We start from the raw sequence: 24393 nt of genomic DNA, 5'->3' as shown, positions 1-24393 counted from the left end.
GGTGAGAAAAACTCTAGTCTTTTTTGTAAAGTTCGCAAAAAAACTAATCGCAATGACGAAAAATGTTAGCACAAAGGCAAGCCCCAATGTAACTTTTGTAAAAAGTTTGGCCATGTTTAAAAGGATTATTGGCACAAGAAACAGGAGAAAGAAACTTTTTGAGAAAAACTGGAGGAAGAAAGGGAAGAAATGGTTTTCTTTACTTCTAAATCTGATGCTTCAACAAAAAGCAATGAATTGTATGTTGATAATGGTTGTAGTAATCACATGATTGGAGATGAAAAGACTTTCCTCTTATTTAATAATAGCATCACTACTAATGTGAAGACGGGGAATGGAGCCTTAGCTGATGCGAAAGGTAAAGGTACTATTTCGATCAACATGAAAGGATGTGGTAAGCAAATTCGTGATGTTCTTTATGTTCCTGACTTGGAGGAAAATTTGCTTAGTGTTGGTCAACTCATGGAAAATGGTTATTCTCTTGTGGTTATTGATGTTTATTGCAGGATTTATGAAAAAATTGAGCCAAATCAAGTCATTGTTGAAGTAAAGATGATAAAAATAAAACTTTCCTTTACAATTTCATTACAATGGATTAAAAAATGAAATTGTAGATAATTTACAACTTTGGCACAAAAGATTTTGTCACTTGAATTTTCATGGTTTAAAGTTTCTCAAGCAAATGGACATGGTGCAAGGCCTTCCTAAGATACATAATGAGGTGAATACATGTGAAAGTTGTATAATAGGAAAGCAACACAAGAAGTCTTTTCAAAAAGAGGTGTCTTAGAGAGAAAATGTACTTTTGGAACTAATTCATACCGACATTTGTGGAATAATTAAGACTCCATCTCTTGGAAGTCAAAGGTATTTTCTAATATTTATTGATGATTTCTCATGTATGACTTGGGTTTATTTCTTGAAACAAAATTTAGAAGCATTTGCTACATTTTAGAAATTTAAAGCCCTTGCTGAGAAGCAAAAAGGTTCAGCATCAAAACCATTTGCAGTGATCGAGGAGTTGAGTACACAAGTCGATAATTTGAGGAATATTGAAAAAATGAAGTCATTCAGAAAAGCAACTTAGAGCAGGGTATATTCCTCAACAAAATGGTGTATCGGAAAGAAGAAATAGAACTATGATGAAGGAGAAATGGCTGCCGAAATATGTGTCTGCAGAAGCAGTGTATACAGCAGTTCACATTCTTAACACTTGTCCTACAAAGGCACTAAAGGGCAAGACACAAGTTGAAACTTGGAGTAGAATAAAACCTTCTACAAGTCATTTTAAATTTTTTGGTGTTGTTATGCTCATGTACCTACTGAGAAAAGAACAAAATTAGATGAAAAAAGTCAAAAATGTGTCTTTCTTGATTATAGTGATGTGACAAAAGGATATAGGCTTCTCGATGTCAAAACTAACAAACTTGTTGTTAGTAGAGATTTCATTTTTGATGAAAAAACAACATGGAATTGGGAGGATAAAAAGATAGAAAATACTACTATCATATCTTCAAATCAAGAAGAGGATAAGAAAGATGAAGATGTCTCTCAACAGGGAGAGGTTCCAGATTCAGTTAATGAAGAACCGCCTCCAAGAGGAACAAAAATGTTGAGTGAGACTTATCAAAGATGTAATTTTGCCAGTGTTGAGCCAGAAAATTATGAAGAATCAATAAAGCATGATGTTTGGAACAAAAAATCCAAATGATTGAAAAAAAATACTTGAGAACTTATGGGTATTCCTAGAGAAAGAGAAGTTGGAAGACTAAAAGGAATTTACAAAATCAAACTCAATCATGAAGGAGATATTCAAAATCACAAAGCAAGGTTAGTTTCTAGAGGCTTCACGCAAAACTCAACTATTGATTTTTATGAAACTTTCTCTCCATTTGCTCGTCTTGAGACAATTAAAACTGTAATTGTTGTTGCTACAAAAAAGAAATAGAAGATATTTCAACATGATGTTAAATCAACATATCTTAATGGAAAACATGATGAAGAGATTTATTATGAGCAACCTCAAGGATTGTTTGTTCAAGGGGGAGAAGAAAAGGTGTATAGGCTAAAAAAAGCTCTTTAGGGGATGAAGCAAACTCCAAGAGCCTGGTACAATGAAATTGATACATACTTTTTGAAAAATAATTTTCATAGAAGTAAAGTGAAACCACTTTGTATGTGAAGGAAGAACATGAAAACAATATCATTGTTTGTCTCTATGGGGATTATTTGCTCTTTACAGCAAATGATGTAAAGATGATGCAAAATTTCAAAAAACATATGATGCAAGCTTATAATGAGTGATCTTGGGTTGCTAAATTATTTCTTGGACATCAAAGTTTCTCAAGTGAGAGAAGGAATTTTCATTTTTCAAAATAAGTATACTAAAAGTATTCTTCAAAAATTCATGTGGCCATACCATTAGCAGCAAATGAGATATTTAGAAAATACGATGGAGAAAAGAAAGTTAATAGCTCACTCTTTAGGAGTTTGATTGGAAGTTTGGTATATCTTACTTCAACAAGGCTAGATATTTATTTTGTTGCTACTTTATTATCCAGATTCAAGAAAGAACCGAGCTTGGTGTATTTTGGAGCTTCAAAGCGTGTTCTACGCTACTTGCAAGGAACAACGGGTTATGGGATAATATACAAATTTGGTGGAGATTTGAACTTAATTGGTTATTCTGATAAAGATTGGGCTGGAAGTATAGATGACATGAAGAGTAATTTTGGTTATGCTTTCTTATTTTTAATCAAGCATTTGTTCTTGGTTATCAAAAAAACAAAGTGTTGTTGCTCAATCCACTGCCGAAGTATAATATGTTTCAGCATCCAAGGCGACTTCTCAATCTATTTGGCTTAGAAGAATATTTGAAGATATTGGTGAAAAACAATAAAAAGGAACTGTTCTGTATTGTGATAACAAATCAGCAATTGCGATATCCAAGAATCAAGTCAGCCATGAAAGATCAAAGCATATTTCCATCAAGTATCATTTTATCCGAGAACCACAAGAGAAAGGTGAAATTCAGTTGCATTATTGTCAGACAGGAGAACAACTTGATGACATCTTCACCAAAGCACTTCTTAGAGAAAAATTTGGCTATCCTCGAAAATTCATTGGAGTAATCAAGCAAATGCATTAAGGGGGAGTATTGGAATTAATGCATAAATGTTTAGTCTTCTAAAATTGTCTCTTAGTTTTTCAAGAAGTCTATTTAGAATTCGTACTAAATGTATCTAGTAAATTGTGATACATATATTTAGTTATTTGTGCAAGACCTTTTATTTTTTATTTAAAGTAGTATAAATAATTATGTAGTTAATGATTGTAATCATCTAAAATTGCCTTAAGTAGCCTATAATAAACTTGAGCATTTTCTAATGATATTATTTTTCCTTCCATATTTCCTATGTGAAATTAGGTCTTAGACCTAACCCACACGACAAAAGCTATCTCAAAGGGAAGAAAATTGTCCAAGCCTTATAAAGTGTCCACCCATCTCATTCACCACCGATGTGAGACTTTTTTCATTCTTTAACACCCCACCTCACGCCAAGTTCTTAGTATCTGGTGCGTGACAATTTTAATTTTGGGTACCCCAACAACAGATGAGACTGACCCTGCTTTGATATCATGTGAAATTGGGTCTTAGGACTAAGTGACACCCCAAAAGCTAGTTTTTGGGGTGTGAGTAAGTCCTAAGACCTAATTTCACACTTGCTAGGGATCACCAGCAATGCCAGACATTAGCACTGAGAGCATGTGTCATCGACAAGGCATCAATTCTGAGCAAATGATAGCAATAGTGGAGGAGAGCTGTCAGGCGAAAATTCTTTTGAGAATGTTAATGCTACAGTAAAAGTTGCGGTCATTCTATCGCTAGAACTGGGAGTAAACTTGAAGCATTACTCAGTCACCTCATGGATGAATAGAATGATATCAATTTTATTTTTTATGTTGGGATAGCACGAACTTGTGATGCTGGGATAGCATCAGCTGCTCAAACCGGAATGTAAGTTTATGCAGCTGCAGGGGAGGCTCAAGATCGGTTACCTCTCTTTGCCCCATCATCATACTTTGGTGGTGGAGTATGGCACAGTTTAGACCCTCGTTGTTGATGATGAAGGCACATTTAATCCACATGAGTTGTTTATAAATCAGATGTTCTGATTTGCTTCACTTGTTTTTTGAAGACTTCTTCAAGTATTTTAGACAGTATTGCTCTTATTATGCTATTCTTAATATGCTTTACACAGTATAAGTGACTTTTGGTTGAAATATGATTTATAAAAAAATAGCAATTGTTTAATATGTTGTTGCCTCTTTTTTTTTTCATTTGTGTGTTTTGGAATAAATTGTTTATTGTTATAGGAATTACCATTAAATAATCATATTTATGTGCAATAAAGACTTTCTATTATGTGATACATATAAAGGACTAAAATAGTCCAACCCCAATGTTGGATATTAAAAAAGGTGTGAATGGAAAATTAAGAGTTGCGACTTTTATGAATTGTTGTGACTTTTATGAAATGTTGCGACTTTGATGAAAAGTTGTGACTTTTATGAAAAGTTACAATTTTTATGAAAAGTTGTTACTTTTATGGAATGTTGTGATTTTTATGAAAGGTGACGACCATTCTCAAAGATTATGACTTTTCCAAAGGTTTGTGACCTTTCCGGTAAGGCATAATAAGAACCTTTTCGCACAACTCTTTGTCTTCTATAAATTGAGGGATTTCCTCTCATTTTAAAAAAGAATTCATGGACTTCTTCTTCAACTACTAAATTTAGTATTCTAAGTGTACTTTACTGCCGTTGAGTGGTTCGCTGACACCAAAGTTTTTGGTATCTATACTCCGGTGATTGAGATCATTTTATGCTGGGAGGTCATATTCCAAATCAAACCTCGGATACTAGAGGGGAATAATTTCCTTAAGGGGACACTGTGAATTCAGTGGACTTGAACAATATAAAAACATCACATAATAAGTCAATGTTGTACTTTTGATTTTCTATAAACTTGAATGTAATATAGAAATAAATTGTACAATTTCTTTTTGTCCTTATTGTTAGTATTTAAAATACTAAGTGGTATGTCTATTTATGATAGAGAAAAAATACCAGTGAATTAGAATTTGTGATTTTGTTTTTCTATGAAATGATAGAGCACCGTGGGATTTTAGCATTTGAATCTTGCTTCTGATAGAGCACCGCTGATTTGTCTTTTTAGCAAATGAAACCTAGGAATTGAAGATTTTATTGTGTCCTGCAGACATTTATTATGTTTTCAATCTTGCTGTTAAATTTGAATTGCGTCAAAGCTCTCTGTTCGAACTTCACATCGATCCCGCAAAAAGTAGGGGCTATGGCGTCTCTAGAACACGGACGGAATTTTATTCACTCCCCATTCTTTAATAACAAAAGTAATCCAAGCCTAAGCGGTCACGAAATCTAGCAAAGACAATAACGAATACAGAAAAGCGGTTCATGGGGAGCCCCTGATTTTTGTGGTCATATCTTGTATTCAAAGTTTTCCTTGATTTTATTCTGCTCTCGCGGCCCGCTTTGAAACAGTGATGCACCCCATGATTTATTATCAAGTGCTTCGCTTCAATGCATTTCAGGGGGAACCATCTAGCTCTGGGTTCGAGTCGTATTTCACCCGTAACTACATGTCATCCGCTGATTCTTCAACATCAATCAGTTCAGACAGCAACTTATTTCACCCAAGATTCATCCTTTTCATCGATATATCACCTAGATTTGGGTCCATAAGCAGGGACGATTACGGACTCGCTTTTTCTACGGCTTCAGTAAGATCCCTTAACCAAGCCACTGCCTATGACTCGCTCCTTTTTTGAGTGGAAAGAAGAAAGGATGGTCTACGAACACTGATGTTGAATTCACAAAAAAGATTATACGTGAAAGAATCGTCTAAAGCAAGGGGATGATTGAATGTAACAGGTTTGTGAATCTCATGCGACTAGAAGATGAAAAAAATTCTTTGGACGTGGGACAATTCTCACCTGAGGAATAAGGAAGATGAAAAAAAAAGGGGAGTCGATGTTCCTTTTAGTAGGGCAAAAACTTGTAGAATGGGGGTAGATATCCTTTTTTGGCCGTTTTCTTGCTGATGCAATCTCAATACAATTCAGGATATCCTCTCTCTTCTTTTGCATGAAGGTCTGTTAATTTGTCCATTAATATTTTTTCGGCGCTTCTGACTAGGTAAAGTAGTATACATATGTAGGAAGATAATCAAATTTGGTCCTTGTGTTTGGACTGAATAGAAAGGTAGGGTGGCACAGTCCCCAAGTAAGGGCGACACCCATATAATTCTTGCAAGATCTAGAAAAGCTTCTACGGGCAAAGCATCGTATCTATGTAACAGCTTGCCACCTACAGAGGCCAGAGTTTGGCTTTAGGAATAAAGCGGTTGGCTATTCGTCAAGGACCAGAAATCCACGCCGAGATTCAAATTATGTTGTCCTTTATTGCCTTTACGTATTCAACCGCAGATACCCTTTTGCTAGAACATGCTACCTACTATTTAATGATTTACTAGCACAGTTGAAAGATAGCCAAATGACTTTTATCCCACCCGTAAATGGAAGTAAGTCACGGATGCGGAAGGCCGTCCTAACAATAAGGTCTTTCGTGTCTCGTGAAAGGGTCCTCCTAAATTGAAAATTAATAATTTATTATTGTAACTTGAACCATGTGAAACAAAATGAGTTGATAACCGAATCCCTATTCCGTATAACGCTTTTGGTCACAGCCATGCGGATCAAAATTATTATTGTCGATAGAGAAGTCTGGACTTTCCAATCAACATCATTAAAAATTTTAACATATCCCCATAACCTTGAGGTGCAATAGCTAAATACATGGAAGTTGAATCATAGCAAGAAGATTAGATGCAAACATTCTAGAATCAGAAACTGAAAAAAAAACAAGGTATCTTGTTTCTTGTTTTTTATCTTAATCAACCATAGGTAATGAAAGTTAAGGTAAATTTCAAGGAAGCATGGCTCGCTTGTTAGGATTTATGTTTTTTAGTTTCTGTGACCCCTAGTAGATATATGGACGGAGTTTCGCTCATTAAACACAGTTATAGGATTCGTAAAACAGGAGAAGAGTATCTCAAAGTATGGGGCAAAGGATGTTGTATTTTTACTTTGTCTCCACCGAAAGTTCAATATAATTGGTATGTTTTTTTGAAATTTGAAGTAGTTACTAATTCATGATCTTGCATGTACAGAATGAAAATATAATTCTCGATTGTACAAGAATTTTTTTGAAAGCCTTTGTTATAGACTATAGTAAGAGGTCAAGGACTGAGTGGTCTATTTATAGTTTCACTTCGTTTCTGCCATTCTGTTCCCCTTAGACTATTAAGGGAAAGAAAGGAGACATGTGAACTCGGATAACCTTGTGGCATGCCATCAAATCTACTCTGCCTATTTTTTACCTTTTTTTTTACTAAAAAAAATTTTGGACGGCCAAAGAGGAAAACCTCTCTTGCAGCCGGACAGGACACTTCCTCAGGTTCTAGAAAATATTAAATAGGAGCGTGGGTACAAGAATCATTTTTTGGGAAATCAACCAACCCAACCCCAACACGAACTCAGCTTGGAGCGTTTCCAATTTGCATATGCTTCTACTTATGTGAGTTTAGTGATCATGGCTGGCTCACTTTATGTATCAACTGAGTAGTAAGCCACTAGTGCTTCCTAGATGACTATACCATATGAATTTCCATTTTCCCTGCTAATGTTCAATCTATTTCAAGAAAAAGACCTTCTCAATGTCTTTACTTTCGCATGTGTTTTCTTTGAAATTGGAATTCCGACCAAGTTCATTTCCCAAAGCGCAAACAAGTTAGTGGACCGATTAAAGAAGCACAACTCGCAATGGTACTAACTTATAGAAAGTAGTTCCCTATCTTTCCGAGTTGTCTCCAACGACATTAGAAAATGCAAGAAACTTTGTGGAATCGTTGAAATAGATCTTTGATTTAAAGAAGTTGATTCCTATAATACATTACTCCAATAAAGTTCAATGGAATTTCAAAATGATGATATTTTTTATTTTGTTCCAAACGTGTCACCCAGTGTCCCCCTCCTTTTCCCGCCATCTTCCAACCTACATGAGAATATAATGACACTTTCAGGAGCCAATTTCAAAGCTTGTCTAAACCAACCAGCCTTAGAGTCTCCCATCCCTAGTGAACATGCACCAGCAGAGGAAAACTTCTCATTGCGGCTCTTGCTATTAAATAGTAAGATGTTCATTCTATAGAAACTCCGATTCCTTCTCCGAGAATAAGAAGGATATCTTATAGAACGAACAAGTACTTAGATCAAATAGTATTATTTGAGTTGATTGAGGTTGTGAAATCTAATCTTTGCATCGATCATCTTTAGTAGGGTGGGTCGCTTGACTGTCAAAAAAAGACAAGGCGAGCAGTTTGCAACTTCGAACACTAAGATAATGGGCTTGTATGGTCCCGGTATATGGGTGTTCGATCTTGCCCCTTATGATATACACCTTATTGACCCAATACACCATTATCGTAATCAGGGTGAGAGATGGTCGAGTTGACAACCTAACTAATACTATGCAGGCTTATCAAACAGCGCTGATTTTCTAATTTTTTCTAGAATTAATCATGAATTTTTTAGGATATTATTAAGGATCTAATCAAAACCTTACAGCAACTTGACAAAAAAAGGCTAAGATAAAAAATAACCTTGCAGAGGAATCCACTTCTGAGATGAGCAATGGTGAAGTCCATACAAACCATACAATGAAGAATATTAAGAGATAAAGCATCAAGGGCGCTGCCGCTTTCATTTAGTGTTCATTGTTGAGTGATTGCTGGCTATCAGGATCCACACAACTAAACACAACATTGCAAAGTGAACAACGGAAGCATTGAAGACTACTAGTGATACCTACAAACATAACAAAGACACTTAGTATACCAGAATCAGCTCATTTCACACCAACTAAAGCGGAATTAATGTGAAAGGTGATGACTATCAGTTGTGACTCTTTTTCCAAAACAAACGAGGTGAATATAAGACAGTGATTAAGGGAGTGAGTCTGGAGCAGTGAAATGCATAGAGATCGAAAAGAACACTAATGGAAAAAGCACTTTGCTGGGTCGACACTGACACTAAGAGAAAGTGTATCTAAAAATATGTGATTTATGCTAGGTTTTGATCCTTTTTAATGTTATTAGGCTTCTTATTAGTTAAAACTTCTGATAGATTTCTCAATACAAATGAAATAGAAATGAAATATGAAACAAAAAAGATAGATCATATTAGCACTCTCAGGGACATTGTTAAAGAGGAAACTCAGGTAGAACCATGGAATAAGGTTTGATCCTATTAATGATGATTCCCTAAGACATAGAAAGCTCAATCAATAATTTTTATCTTAGAGATCTGCTTGATATGAAAGAAACCTCCCGCCATACATAAGAGATCAAAAGTGTGATTCTTGTCAATCAGTTTTTGGAGCTAAGCTGAGCTACATTTTATCTCCCAAAAGCGAAAGCTAAATCACTTATAGGCTATAATGTACAATAACCGCGGCATACGATACTTAATATTTCATTGTTTACGGAAGGCAATGTCTTGGGGTCTCGGGGACTCATTCATACTGAAACATAGGGCGGGTCTTTACTTACTTCTAAATATACTATTTAACTGAAAAGTTGAGCTCCTACCGAGAAAGTTTGCATTAATAAGTAGGATAATACAAGAAGCAAGGGTGGATTTCACTCCATGTCATGAAAACTAGGTTTTGTGGCATACAACCTAAAGGACTCCTCCTAGATAGACGCCCCTTTCTCTCCTTTTACATCCTCATTGTGAAGAGCCAAAATTTCTTGATGTAGGTAGGTTCGGTCAAGTCTATTAACCACAATTTTCACACTATTTGAGACTAAAGAAAGCAGGATGGTATGGAGAGCCAGTTGACTGTATGGAAAGGGGACTGCTACTACGATGAGAGAGGCGCTATCATTCATTGCTTAATTCGAGAATTTCGCCTAAGATCCTCTCTATTACTTGGCGAAGTGGGCAAGCAATTCCTCATTTCTTTTAGGGGTAGGACTTTACAAATAGCCACCCTGGTTTGTATTTCTGTTTGGGAATGGGAATGGCTTCCAAAATTACCTTTATCTCTATGGATGACTAATAAGGCAGGATCCGAGTGGTAGAAGTCCCAGCAACGTCAACTCAAGAAAGATTCGATGGGTGTTCAGCCACTAGACTATAAGGAAAGGGATAGTTCCGCTGTACCATAACACTAACTTGCCTTTCGATTTTATTATTAAAGCACTATTGCACTACAACTCGCATAGCAGCCTGCGGAAAAATCTTTTCAACCCCTACTCCTACGTTGGAGCAAGAAAGCAAGAGATTGAACTAATCTTTCCCATTTCTATTAGTACTAAGGTTATGAAAAGTGTTTTTGATTGCAGGGGGGCTAACGCACCCTTCCTCCTACCGTATAAAAGGTGCTTCACCTTAAGATTAAGAGGGATAACTTATCGTGGGAATTGGTTCATTTTCAATAATAGAGTAGCACAATCAAAACATTGCTAATATGAGACCATTATCCATCCGCCGGAGAGATTAGTTTTACTAGGGATAAAATAAGGCCTCACCAAGTAATGAAAAACATAGGACCTAGGTAAGTAAACTTGCTATTTGAACACAGATATTCACCTTTAGATATTAGTAGGTAAAGTGTTGCGGTACTCTTCATCCGATCGATATTAAGAGCCAATACCTTCATGTGCCTTTATTGTTCATCCCGGAGGAGCACCAAAAAACATTCTTCCATCCAGTGCATCAACTAATCCTTAAATGACTAATCCCTGGCTAGGGAAGAAAGAGAAAATCATAATATTACCTCATGGGAAGATAGAAGCATCAAATAATGATATAAATACTACTGTTGCTTTGGCGTTGAATATACATAGTGAGTTCATCACCAGTGGCATAAGCAAAAAAGGCATATGGGGTGGTGAGAAAGGAAATTAGTTCCACAAATCTCACTTCAGTAACCATAGTAAGATAATTTTAGAGTGAAACCTTATGTTAAGATTACTTTACTATACATTTTTTTTCTTCAAATTACTTATACTGGCTTAGAGTGAGAACCTAGTCAATAGCTTTAGTTATGAATTATTCGTCCGTTGCCTTCTCTTCAATTACCTTGGTTTAAATTATTCCTGATATATTAGAAATCCTACACCTACCCCTTTACATAATATATGAATTGGTGGATAAATAAAAAGCCTACTAGCGTGTTAAAGGGGGTAGGCGGATTCGGGTTACTAGGTAGAACCAGACCATTCAACTTATAATTTTCATTCTCTTGGGAGAACAAGAAATTGTTGAGTGAGAGATCCGGCCTCTAGCCCTTCAATGATTGATTGTCTTCAAACGATCCTCAACATCGGTAAAAAATGAATGATGGTGTGAAGACTAGACTCAAACCCTCTTGTCAAGAACCCTCTAACATTCCTACAACGGTTCCCATCCGCAACCTTCTATTGCAATTTTATGATTCATGAATTAGTTTATCATATAAAGGCTAAAGTAGGCCGAAAAGGACAAATTCATTCTATGTAGCTGGCTCAGAGCCTTTTTATGGAGGAAGAGATTTGGAAGGCTAAGTCCCACATACTAACTTCAATGATGGGAACAACCTTCGCACTTTGTCACTCCACTGAACATCAATTCTCGATCTTACTATTTTTAGAATAGTGGTCGATCCTTCTTGAGAATGGTCTTGTCTTTAAAAAATATGAAGATGCAAAGAGTAAAGAGACAATCTTTTAAACAACCAACCCCACGTTGAACCTGCACTAACAGTTGTTGAACCTACACTGAGAGTAGATGGAGATTCTAGAATGGGTTGTTGGGACAAGGAGAACCTCTCCGGCAATACAGATTCCATATCCAAAATGCTTTAAATGAACCTTCGATATCCAAACTCACGTTCAACCTGCACTAAGAGCGGTATTTGCGGAAGAAATAGGTCATTATGTAGATCCTAGATAGAACAGCGGCCCTGCAAGTTTTTCCCTTGATAGCCTTGAGTTGTTTGTTACACCGCAGCTTGCCATTTGTTCTATAAATCCAAAGTTGCGGTGCTACTTCCCATCCTTATTTATCTTTTAACTCTATTTGAGTAAAGAAGAAGACTACAAATCCCTAAGCTTTTTATTTAACTCTGATTGGGTGTTGAATTTGTATCCTTTGTCTATAACACTATCCACCGAATATTGAAACCCGCGGATAAAGTTATCGAGTAATGGAGTACTTTTCCAGTTAGGTTTCCAATTCATACCATTTTCAAGAGGTATGGATTGGAGATGTAAAAGACAAATTGTTCGAAGCTTTTTTCAAGAAGTTTTCAGTTGTCCAAGAATTTCACGGACACTATTAATTGAAGGATTAACTTAGTCGCACCTTCTACATAAAATTTGAATGGTACGACACATATTCAAATAAAGATCTCCGAACTCTTTACGACTCACAATGTCAATACTAGGTGGGGTTTCGTTGAAACTATTCTAGGAAGCATTACTTCTCTTTTTATTTAAAATTAAAGAATACGACCGATATGATAATTGGTCTGCAAAAAAAGTAGCAAAAATCATAAGTGAAGGGTAAATATAGTTTTATACCTATATGGAGGACCTCAGTTGAGAAAAGTGTAAAACCTATATAATTGTTTTCCTTTGTAAATACAACTTATCTACTTATCATGTTGACTGCTTCCATCTCTTTTCCGCTTTTGACTATGATTAGGCCTTGCTTAGAAAGCCCTCCTCACACCCACAACATATCAATCAATGGGAATAGTATTATGTAATATATGGTTCAAGGCTTAAGTAGTTTTGTTATTATACAGAAATCATTTTTCCCGGATGAGTTGGCATTCCACAAATAGCCTTCCATCTTTTTTAAAAGACCTAGCCTCCCCTAGCTGATCTAGCGATGGAAATTCACTCTTCCCCTTACTTTCAAACATATGGGACTAGCTTGCTTTCACTGGTAGCGGGCAGGCAAAGGTTCAAACCGGGTCTCCATCTTCAAACATCCCATTCGGTAACGAGCCACCAGGTTTAAGATTAGTGTGGGATTCACTTTAATATATCCTTTGTTTATTAATAGTGGTCCTTGCTCTTAATTAATTGTCCCATTCGCAATAGTTTTACCTTGTCTTGGGCCGTCATTTGCTTTTAAATAGAATGCTCTCCGATGAAAGACAGATGTCGTAGGGTTCACAAAGCCGTCATTTATGTGATACAAGTGAACGTCTATGAAAAAGTTGTCGTAATGTTTTGTTCTTCATTCCGTCGTGGACCCTATATAATTTTATATGATGGCCAAAGAAGCACGCCTATTCTTCAGTCGCTTTTAGTGAAAAAAATATGCATTGTTCAAGCAGGAGGTGGTCTGGTATTCTAAATAGGAGTACAAGACAATATAGACATAAACATTCATGTCTTAGTATGGAAAAGAGTTCGCCCTCGGTGGAGCATGAAAGCAAAAAGAGTAGAATTCATTCGTGCCACCATTCTCTTTCTTTCTTCTTCTTATCAGGACATGTGGGTTTTCTCGTTTTGTCCTCCTTTCTAGCTGCGAGGGACTTTTCTATTGCTTGCCCTGGACTTTCACTCTCATTTGGACTCTTTTTTGTCCAAAAAAGCAAAGCAAAGTGCAAACAAGAAAAGGTGTTCCACCACTTGGCTGTTAGGACAGAAGACATTTGTTTTGATAATTCAAATTGAAGGGTTATATAAAGTAGGTGTGTTTTAGTTGCATCTACATACCTCTAGAAGATCATATATTTTGGAAATACGTCTGGATTTCCCCAAGTTCTTAAGGCAGAGCACGAGAAGATTTTTCAATTTATTGATGCATACACGAAGTTGTAACTGAGTATGTATGCGATGATCAAACACGGTTTTGTTGAGAAAGCTTATTTCTTGGTGGAGCATCGTGAAAAATAAGGTCAATGAAGATGGAGTATTGTTGTAGCTACAAAGAATGACTTTGTTGAAGTTTAAAACGTAGAGCGTGCTTACACTAAAATACTATGCACCTTCCTTTCAGTGAATAAATAAATATACCAAGTAGTATTGATTGAATTTGTTCTATGATTCCACATGAATAACAAGTACGAATATAACGTACATATACAATTGAACTATGAGCTAGAAGTCTTTCTATTTTTATAGTCACTAAATGGTAATTACAATTCCAAGCTTCACAATTTCCTCCATTCACCTTCACGGGCGGATGAAGTCTACTATACTTGCCATGAAAAAAATTAAAAAATTGCATTGAACTCAATTCTTATTGACCAATAAGAATTGTCTTCCAGGATCTATAATTGCCTCTAAATATGTAAAATTTTTCTATAGCCGCGAACCCCCTCGTTACCGTACGTGCCTTTTCCATTACTTTTATATTTTTTTGTAGAAAGATAAATTGGAGTTTCTATCTGAAAACCAGAAGAAGCTCTTGCAAGATAGACACAATCATTAATTCCCAATCGTGGGGTGAATGGAATCTGATACATAAATAGGTTAACCAATGAATAGAAAAACAATGAGTAAATAATGTCGATTTCCATAAGCAATTTATGGGCTACGACTTTCGCGGACCCATAACATCTAATTTTTAAAATTCCCTTCAACAAGAAGATTCAATAGCACCTGAACTCATATTCGTGGAATCGACTTGATCATCATATTATAAGGCCTCCAATTCCCCCTAAGTGGACTATTCTCTCCTTATGTTGTGTAAGAAAAGATATATATCTTTGTGCAAGGTGAAAGATCGATGTCCTTCAAAAATCTAAAAAGATCAAGAATAGCGTGCCTTTATATCCCATCTTTCTTGATTCATAATCGGGCATATGAATATAAAATGGAATATGATGAGATTGGTCAATATTTCTCATTCTTTACTAACGAATGTTTTTTTGGCACTACTACTCCTATCATTAGGAGTAGAAGCAAAAAAAAAGAAAAAAAGGAGTGAAAATGGCTTAAAGATCATCTTATTCTTGCTTATTATTCATTGTGGAGCATCCATCTTGATTGGGCATCTTTTAGAGAAGAAACTTCATATAAATCAGCGAGCAGCAGTGTGAAGAAGAAATGAATTGTATATTCTATGAGTTTGATCTTGATAAGGATATCATAAATAATCTACCTGGTGGGGTCTCAATTGCATCTGCTTGAGGTAGAAATTTCTTTTAGAAAGATGTCAACAGGAAAACATTCTGATAGAAGAAGAGGTGAATGAAGAACAGAAATAAGCTCCACTATTGCCGCTCTGGAATTGCTACAAGAAGGGAATATTGGGTGATATACATATAAAGTCTATGGTCCATTGGTGCCTTAGGGGAAAACATCTTCTCTAGCGTAGAAAAACAAATTTTTTTTTGATAGCAGGGATGAGTCGGAAAGGAGTTGAAAGCCACTTGACTTATCTTGAGTAGTAATGTCTTGTTTTATGAATGCATAAGCAGGTAAAGAGTATATGTGTTTATATATCAATGAAGCAATAACCCTGTAATAAGGTACAAAGAGTTGTCTTTCAGGATTCGTTATTGTGTGTTACCGAAGCAAAACTCAACAAAGAGAAGGCGGAACTCAGGTATTGCACTAAATTAGGCGCTACCTGGTGGATCACGACTTAAGCAGACTCTCTACCCGTGCGCGTACCTATTTCGGCCGACGACATTAGTGACTTAACTTTTCCCGCTACAAACAACTCTTTTATATAGAGAGAGAGTAAGAGGGGTTGAACGGAAGATTTGTCTACTTCGAAAAGCAAAGTTTTTAGGTTTGCCTCGTATTACCAGAGAATAGAAAAGAGTCTTCCTTTCTCCTTTATGGAGGAGAGTTAAAAGGGAATGTTCTTTCCTTTAGTGTAATAAAATAATTGAAGTTTATTTATTCTTTTCAGGAGATCTTTCGCAAAACTCCTCTTTGTACCACCCTTCCCCTCCTCCTTCCTCCGTAAGTTTAGCTGCAAATGCCGCAGGCTCTCCAGTAAGCGAAGAAAAGCAGGTCAAGGCAGTTCAACAAAGGAAGAAAGAGTCTCTGCCTTTCATAATACTCTTTTTATCTCTCCTTCAGTTTCAAATGGGAGAAAATACCACTACAACAAGGTTCATTTAAAATTAGGTGGAAGAGAGCGATTTAGTGGCTTTGGGGAATCCAATGCATCAACAGTATAGAGATTGATTGGGACCAAGGACCCTTTTAGCAAACAAGGAATATAGTTAACAAAGAGGTATCTAAGTTTCTCCTTTCTTCAGGGTTGGAGAGGGGGAGGGGCATACGGACCACTCCATTAGAATGAACGTATGACCTAACTCATGTTGTGATATTGCGTAAATCCCGCGGTAGCAACGTAACCGAGGAAAGTATGCAAAAAAGACAGTTCTATTCTCGAGTAGGAACACTTAAGTAAATGAAAGTAGTTGTTTGTGATATATCCTTACATCAGTCGTAGGTCAAATCAAAAGTGGACACTAATGAATGAATCAATCCAAAGAAAGGCATAATTGGATTCTTATATTTAATCTAGGAAAATACAATTGCCAACTAGCTAAACTAATCATCAGGGACCATGTATTCTAAATTAATCTCATATGGATTTCCATATATTGCGTAAATTCCATTTTCTATACGATTAATATCTTCTTTATATTCTTTTGAAAGCAAAAATATTTTCTTATCTCATAATTTATGGACACACCCACCGATACCTACCTAAGAGTAAAATTCAAAAAAAAAAAGTACCAATGATGGAAACATTCTACGTTTATAGATTTAGTGAGCTAAACTCCGTCAAAACTCTTCAATCAATATCAACAAGATGTTGTGACATCTTAAGCTCGGTTTACTATAAAATAAAATAAAATAATAAGCGTTTATTCAAACTTTACTTGACTGTCAACTGTTCCATTACGTGTGCTCGGGGTAGAAGAGTAAATTCTTCTTTTTATCAATAAAAACCCCTTCCATAACTATACAAGCTTCTTCAAAAACCTACGACTTTTTTTTATTTAGATGATCATTTCTATATATATGGATTGTATATATATCATAGAATGAAATACAACATAAAAATTCTGGGTTCCTTGGGGTAAATGCACTCGCTTATCTGGAATAATCTACTAAGTTGGAGTACATGAAAGAAGCACCACTTCTTTATTTACTTGAAACTCACTCTGAAATTGAATCGTAGAACTCGGACATGATAGATTTCTAATCTTAATTTAATCAATTCAATGATCGGATTCTTGATTTAATATAATATTATTTTTCAAATATGCTAAAATTGACTATCTCATTAAGGAAGTGACATGTAGCCGAACCCCTAGAGTAACCCTATTATCAACCACTATTTCCTATGGTTGGGAGTCTATCAGTGAGGAGCAAAGGGGCTTCTGATCAAGAAGATTGCATTCAACAGAAGAACGAATAAAAAAGGAACTAATAGAACGAATGGAAAATTGAAAGCTCTTGGACAATATATTAGAATAGACAAACAATGAAATACGGAGATAGGGTGCATCGAAGAAGATGACTGGTAATTCTTATTTTCTTTCTTCTCTTCGTTCTCCATCTAAGATCCTTATTGTTCAGACTACAAATTTTTTTCAATTCGTTTTATACAAGTATTTAATAGGGTTGAGATAACTTTGCTTGACAATAAGGATCCATTAAAAATAAAAAAAAGTCTCCTGATTAAGAGAGTTTCGGATGTTGTTTCTCGAAGAAACGAGGGTGTGCTCTTCCAATATTGAGATCGTTTTGAACTAAAAGCAAAGTTTTTGGTGGAATAGTCACATTATGTAGAATATATTAGCTATAAATACTTACATAAAACTCTATAGAACATAAAAAGGCGGGATTATCGAAGAGGAGTTTGTATTATTTCATATTCATATTCTTATCAAAGAGAATGAACGAGAAAAATGAAAACATTCGTAGTGGAACAAGAAATCTTATTGGAAAGAGAACTACTTGTTGTGGCTGAAAAGAGAGGTTTTGTCTTTCTTCATTCGAGTAAGAAAAAGATGGGCCACTCGCAGATCGAATGGAAGAGAATTATAAGAAAAATGATTCTCCCCTCTCCTTAACCTTCAACAAGAAATTTATTGTATCTAGTGCCATATGAATAGGTTTCAAACAAAGTATTATGGCGAAACACAGGAGCCTATTTAGTATCGTCTATGTTTTAGAATATTAATGTGTCCTGTGTTCATGTTGTATTAATCCATTGACTTTGACAAACCTGCACTCTAAATGTCTTCATACCGTCTTACCTGATTATTACGATTTCCTTTCCTTATTTTAAAAAAAAATGAAATATGTGTCACTGTCACTATTCTTCAAACCCCCCAGGTTGCAGTCCAAAGAGTTAACTTTCATGTATGAGCATTCGATACATGTATTAGTCTGTGGAAGAGTGAGAGGGTCATCATTACTAAGGATCACACCCCGTAACTCTTCCTTATCCAGGCTTGGGTAGAATAGCAGAGCAAATATTAGTAGCATAACAAAAAAGCCTTTCTCGGGAAAATTGATGATTGCAACAAAGATGCATGCTAGTATATATGATACTTCTTGCAACGAGGATCGTAACCTTTAATTTTGAACTTCGTTATTAAGTAATTCATGGCTCACTCGGCTGAATATATTAAGTAGTTCACACACCCTAGAAAAATCCATCATGTATTACGGGAACCTGTGGGTTCTCCTACTTTCTTTCATAGAACACAGTCTGGGGTAAATAATGAAAGGTATAGTGTGCACACTTTTACTTTGCTTGCATTGGCATGGTTTTCCCGTCCCTTATTACGCCAGCATTTTTTATCTATTAAACCGCTATTAGGGAAAGTTGTAAGGGCCACTATAAAAACTAAAAGGATCATATTATTTTAAAGAGGATGTGAAAGTCCTATAGTTTACAAATTTTATTTATATAATAATTAGATTAATTGCTCCGCAAGCCCTATCAGTTTACTAAAAAGATCAAAATACAAAGGATCAAGAACTAAGATAATTATTGTAGTCTTAGTATGCTGGGTATGTCTTTTTCCAAGCCCAGGGACTGACAAATCTATAGTGTCAGGTATATATTCTTCTTTGAGTGTTGTGAAGTTAAAAGCACGGAACCACATATTGGATTACTCCAATGTGGGTGCAGTGAATTGGCTATCGGGCAATTCATTAAACGATATCTATATAATGAATACATTTTTTGAAGCCATACCAGGAATCTCTTTTCTTCTGGTATATGGTCGAAATCAGTCCATTGACATTTATAATTATTGAAAATTTGATATTATGTTTTGATGAATATCAATGTTAGTGAATGGAATTGATGAAATTAAGGGAAAACACGGAACCGGTCACTATACTTAGGGGGGAAGCCATAACCACAACGCTCACTCAATCGGGTGTTATCCCAACCTTCTTCCGTCACCCAATAGAATGGAGTAAGCAATTATAAGAGCACCAATACTATCTCTAACAACACTACCACCTCCACGGATACCATATCTATAGCCACCATCACTATTAAGCTTGACAAAGTGTAGTGCTCTGTGTAGATATATGTCGGCCACATGGGAATTGATTAACTGCAACATTGAATTGAAACATTCCAACTTGCTTTGAAGAGTTCTCTGATTCGGTTACCAAGGAAATGGAGCAACAAAATATATGCGCATACAAAATATTAGCTACACTAACGCATATTCTTAGAAACCTACTGCCATATCACCAACCTTGATTATAATCTTCACCGACGCTTGTCAAATTTAAGGAATATGCAATGTTTTTTTCTCGGAAATCCCCAACAAAAGATAAATATTATTTTCTCGTTTCTATCTAATTGATCATACCAACCTTAATATGGAAAAAAGAGCAAACATTTTCACAACCGATACTATTAGGAGGAGCTCATTCAACACACATCGATAAAATTAGAACAAGACCCTATGTTCAACCCCAATTTTTTACGTTAGCAAGAACTTGTTTTAGGTGAATATTATAAGGCATTCAAAAAACTGCCTCTAATATTGTATCTAGATGTAATGCCTCTCAAGACCTCACCTTTGTGATAACCTGGCAGAGGATAGACTTATGTCATGGTAAGCAACCAAATCTTGAATCTCGAATTTAAATTCATTCACTTGCATTAACTACTCATGTTATTGATGTATGCGCATCAACTCTTATGAAAGGGTCTCGGTAGTTAGGATACATGCTAGTTTCATACGAACAGGTAGAGTTGCACAAGATCAGCCTCTTAGCATATGTATATATATATATATATATTAATTCATTAACGCAACAATTTTCTTTTCGTATCGACAAATTAGAGGAGATGTGAATCGGCAATCGTATTTGGAAACAACGATTACTAAATATTGGTACTGTCACTGCAAAAAAAGCAAAGGATTGAGGATTTTGTAGTTTAATTCTAAGAGGTTCTTGGGTATGCTGGGATTTGCAAAAAGCAGGACCTTACGATGTTCATGGACAATTGGATCTGGACATACCAGTAGGTACAAGAAGAGATCGCTATGATGGTTACTATGTTTGTGTCAAAGAGATGCGATAAAGTGTTTAAATCATTGTGCAATATAATAATCAAATGCCTACTGGAATGATCAAAGCCGATGATCTTAAGATATGTCCTCCATCACGATCTCGAATGAAACTATCCATAGAATCATATGACGTGTGTAACGTATATCATCGCATTCCTTAACTGAGACTCATGTTAAGATCCATCTCGAAACCTTGTGGAGTTAGGAGTAAATAATCCTAAGGTTTGCACATCTTGTTAACTGTGGAGAAGAAATTGGGAACACCAATTTTTTTCTTCAAAGCCATTAATTTTTTAGTCCCCCCACGCGAAGTAGCTCTTCGCTTCCGATTCTTTTGAAGAATTGAGTTATGTCTCGCTTCTTCATTGATTTAAGGGAAAGGGGAGTATCTACCAATTGGGAAGCTAGACTCTACGTAAGTGTTTTGATGAGGATAACTAAGCTAACACATCGGAGTTGGCTGCTTGCATAAAAGTGTGGTGGCTTACCGCACTACATATGGACGCACGATAGCGTTCATGGTGGTGCATAAAGATTCAAATGTATTGCGTGCAAGATCAAAATGAGCTTATCTATGGCCACTGATGTCCCATTCTTGAGTGATATGGACGGAACCATCTTATCCACTGAACTATCTAGAATTTATTGCTGTTGGTCAAAGCACTAAAAGAAAAGGACAAGGAAACGCGTGAAATAGGAACCACAGGACCCCGTACTAGTTAAGGGAAAATGAAAGTGTGTTCCTGTGCACAAGCGGAAAATCCCTCTCCCTTTTTAATAATAATAAATAATAAGGTACGCTCTAAAGCTCCAACCTAGTCAAAGGCCTTTGATGCCCTTTGTATAGGTTTGGTTGTTGCATACGGGATCCTCATTGTAGTCTTAACCAAGATCAAGATGAGAGAGGGCATTCTTTAGAAACAATTTCTTGGGAAAGTAAGAGAACGCTTCGTGTTTTCTGATCTGCTTCCCGCCCTAAGAAGTAGCACAAAAAGAGGATTAGCCTTATTGACCCAATGAAAAGCACTAACACCTTCCTCGTTGGGGCTCCGCGCACTTTAGAAAGTCAGATAGGATGGGAACTTTTCCACAAGTTACAATGCTCCAATAAGGAATTGAGGGGGCTATCACAATCAGGAGCGAATTTTATACAAAATTTTCAAACTACCCTTATTCTTATATAGGGAGTTGATGCAATAAATTGCTTTATGAACCATTCCCCATGCACGTGCCAGATTCACTTGCTTATTGTATAGACTATAAGTATACACTGCCCCAAAGTAGGGTGCTTTTTCTAGAATTCAGTATGAGATAACCGTAAACGTTTATATAATGAAATATATCTTCGACGTTGTCATTTATAAATGTCCTCTTTAACATCTCTTTTACCTCCTGAATAGCAAAGTTGGCTTGATTAGTGCAGATAAGGAAGCGGGATAAAGTAACCCAATGATCACTTTCTTGTCCTTCTACTTAAGGTTAAGAGCAAAGAGAAGCGTTTTTTCTACTGAGAAAGTGAACTTTTAGTGCGAAGGTTCAAGAATTAGTTGAGCGCTAGAGAATCTAGATTCTCATATTGAAGCGCTTCGAGTTAGCAATGGTTTGTAGTAGATTTGAATACCTATGAGCAAAAATGTTGAGACAAGGATGCTCTGCCTTTTCTATTGAAGAAGTCAACTGAGTTCTGAACGCATTAGGTCCTTGGTTATGGCTTAATCTATAGATAGGAAACCCTATGATGGGAAACTACCGTGTTAGGTTTGGAGAGACATGAGAGTTGCTACATAATAGAGGAAGCAGATGCAGGCTTTTTATTTCAATAATCGGCAAAGTGACTATAGGATCATGGGTCTACTCTACCTTAAATCACCATTTCGAACCTTGTACAAAATGTTTTTCCGTACATGGTCCTGCTACCTATACCAGAGTTGAAGCACCTAAAGGAGAATTTGGTGTGTTTCTTGTTAGTTATGGAAGCAATCATCAATATCGTAGTGTAATAACAGTACCTAGCTTTTCCTATTTCCAAGGACTTGATACTATGTAAAAACATAATATGGTAGCACATGTGGTCACCATCATAGTCACTCAAGATATTGTTTTTGGAGACGTGGATAGATAAGACTGCTAATTGCTCGATCAGGACCTTAGGTTTATTGCGACACAAAAAAACCAATTTATGCGCCACCTTTCATTATTTAAGGAGATTCTATCTAATTATCGTACCTTATGCAGAAACAAGTGAAGAAAGAAGAAATGTAGATGACTTAACAGTAAAAGAGAACCCCCTCATCTCGTTTTTAGAAACATCTATGTAGATGGGATTGGATTCATAGTGCCAGTTAGGGGTTGGTACAAACGTTTATTCATCTTCTTCGATATTCCTTGGGATATCCATGATATATATCTCAACTTTGTTGAACTTCCTATTTTTCTGCCTCTTCGATCATCTCAGAATCCCAAATAAATAAGATTGGTGAGCCTTATGTCCCTTAAACATTCCTATTCATCTTGCCTTCTCTTTGACACCGCGGTGGACTTATTATCCTGCATATAATATCTACTCTAAATATTAAGAGGAAAGAGGGTCTCCCTTTCATAAATTCGATTGGTATTTATTCTGAGGATCGAGCCCTTATCAGAGGCGTGCCTACTGACACCTGTAAAAGTCTTCGGCTTGCACAATGTCTCCTTCCATTTCCTCCAACTATGAAAGTAAAACATGGGTGCAACACTTTATTCTCTTCTACCGCTCTTCATTTACTTCTACCTTGTAGAACTTCTACACGGGGGTTGAGGGAAGTCTTATCTTTGAGTGAGCTCCATTACATGGATAATCTACTCTACAGTTTAGGCCCCTAATTAGATCTAGTCTAGGCTATTGCTGTACTCAAAGGTAAGGGGCTCCAAAAAGGGATGCAATCAGCCTCCGAGGAGATAGGAGGAAACTTGGGATTATATGAAAAGTTCTTTTTTATAAAGGCCTTCGTATAAGATAGGATTTTCATTCCTTCCACCAAAACTAGAAAAGAAAGGAGCTATCTCTTTTTTGCAGTCTTTTTTTTATTTTAAAGGCATATAATGTATTCTCTCTTTCAATGGGAACTCAAGTAAAAATATAGTACAAGAAGGAACTGAAAGGCTAGATTCTGGCTACGAAATAGAGTATGACTATTATAAATCATAGGGAATTAGGGAGCATGTGAGATATTATTTTAGCTTCCTCTTTCCTAAGATCCTGCACGTAGTACTGACGGATGAACTTCTTTACTTGTCTGATTGGTTTGATTGAAAAAGAAAAGGTCTTTTCATTTGTGAAGAAAAATGTTTACGCACTATCTATTGATTGAACAAAGGTCTGGGATCCAGTTGAAAGACATAAGAAGTGGGATTCAGAATATGTGTAGAGCAAATTTAATCGTAATTTTTGCTTATGGAAACACATAAGAAACAAACCTATAAAACATGCATGATCTGTTAGTAAGCACTTGTTTGAATATCAGGTGCCATTGAACACTATCCGGTGAATGCATCTATTTATAGTGATAGTGATCTTTTGCCTTGACATGAGTAGCAACCACATGTATTTCCATCCCGCTTGTAGCGGTTGGTTAGCCTACTTTGTTTCAGACCTCTCCGAAATTTTTCATTCTGATTGTACTATGGAGGATCAATATTTCTAGGGGAGATTGTTCT

The 24393-nt window shown here is 36.1% G+C and overlaps 1 pseudogene; it reads left to right on the top strand.

Moving 5' to 3' along the window:
- Window positions 1–1735: 1735 nt before the first annotated feature.
- LOC112942212 (uncharacterized) lies at window positions 1736–22819 on the top strand (annotated as a pseudogene).
- Window positions 22820–24393: the final 1574 nt, after the last annotated feature.

This window comes from Solanum lycopersicum, chromosome 9 (genome assembly GCF_036512215.1).
Source record: "Solanum lycopersicum chromosome 9, SLM_r2.1".
Classification (NCBI taxonomy): domain Eukaryota; kingdom Viridiplantae; phylum Streptophyta; class Magnoliopsida; order Solanales; family Solanaceae; genus Solanum; species Solanum lycopersicum.
This window is presented reverse-complemented; position numbering and strand designations above follow the sequence as displayed.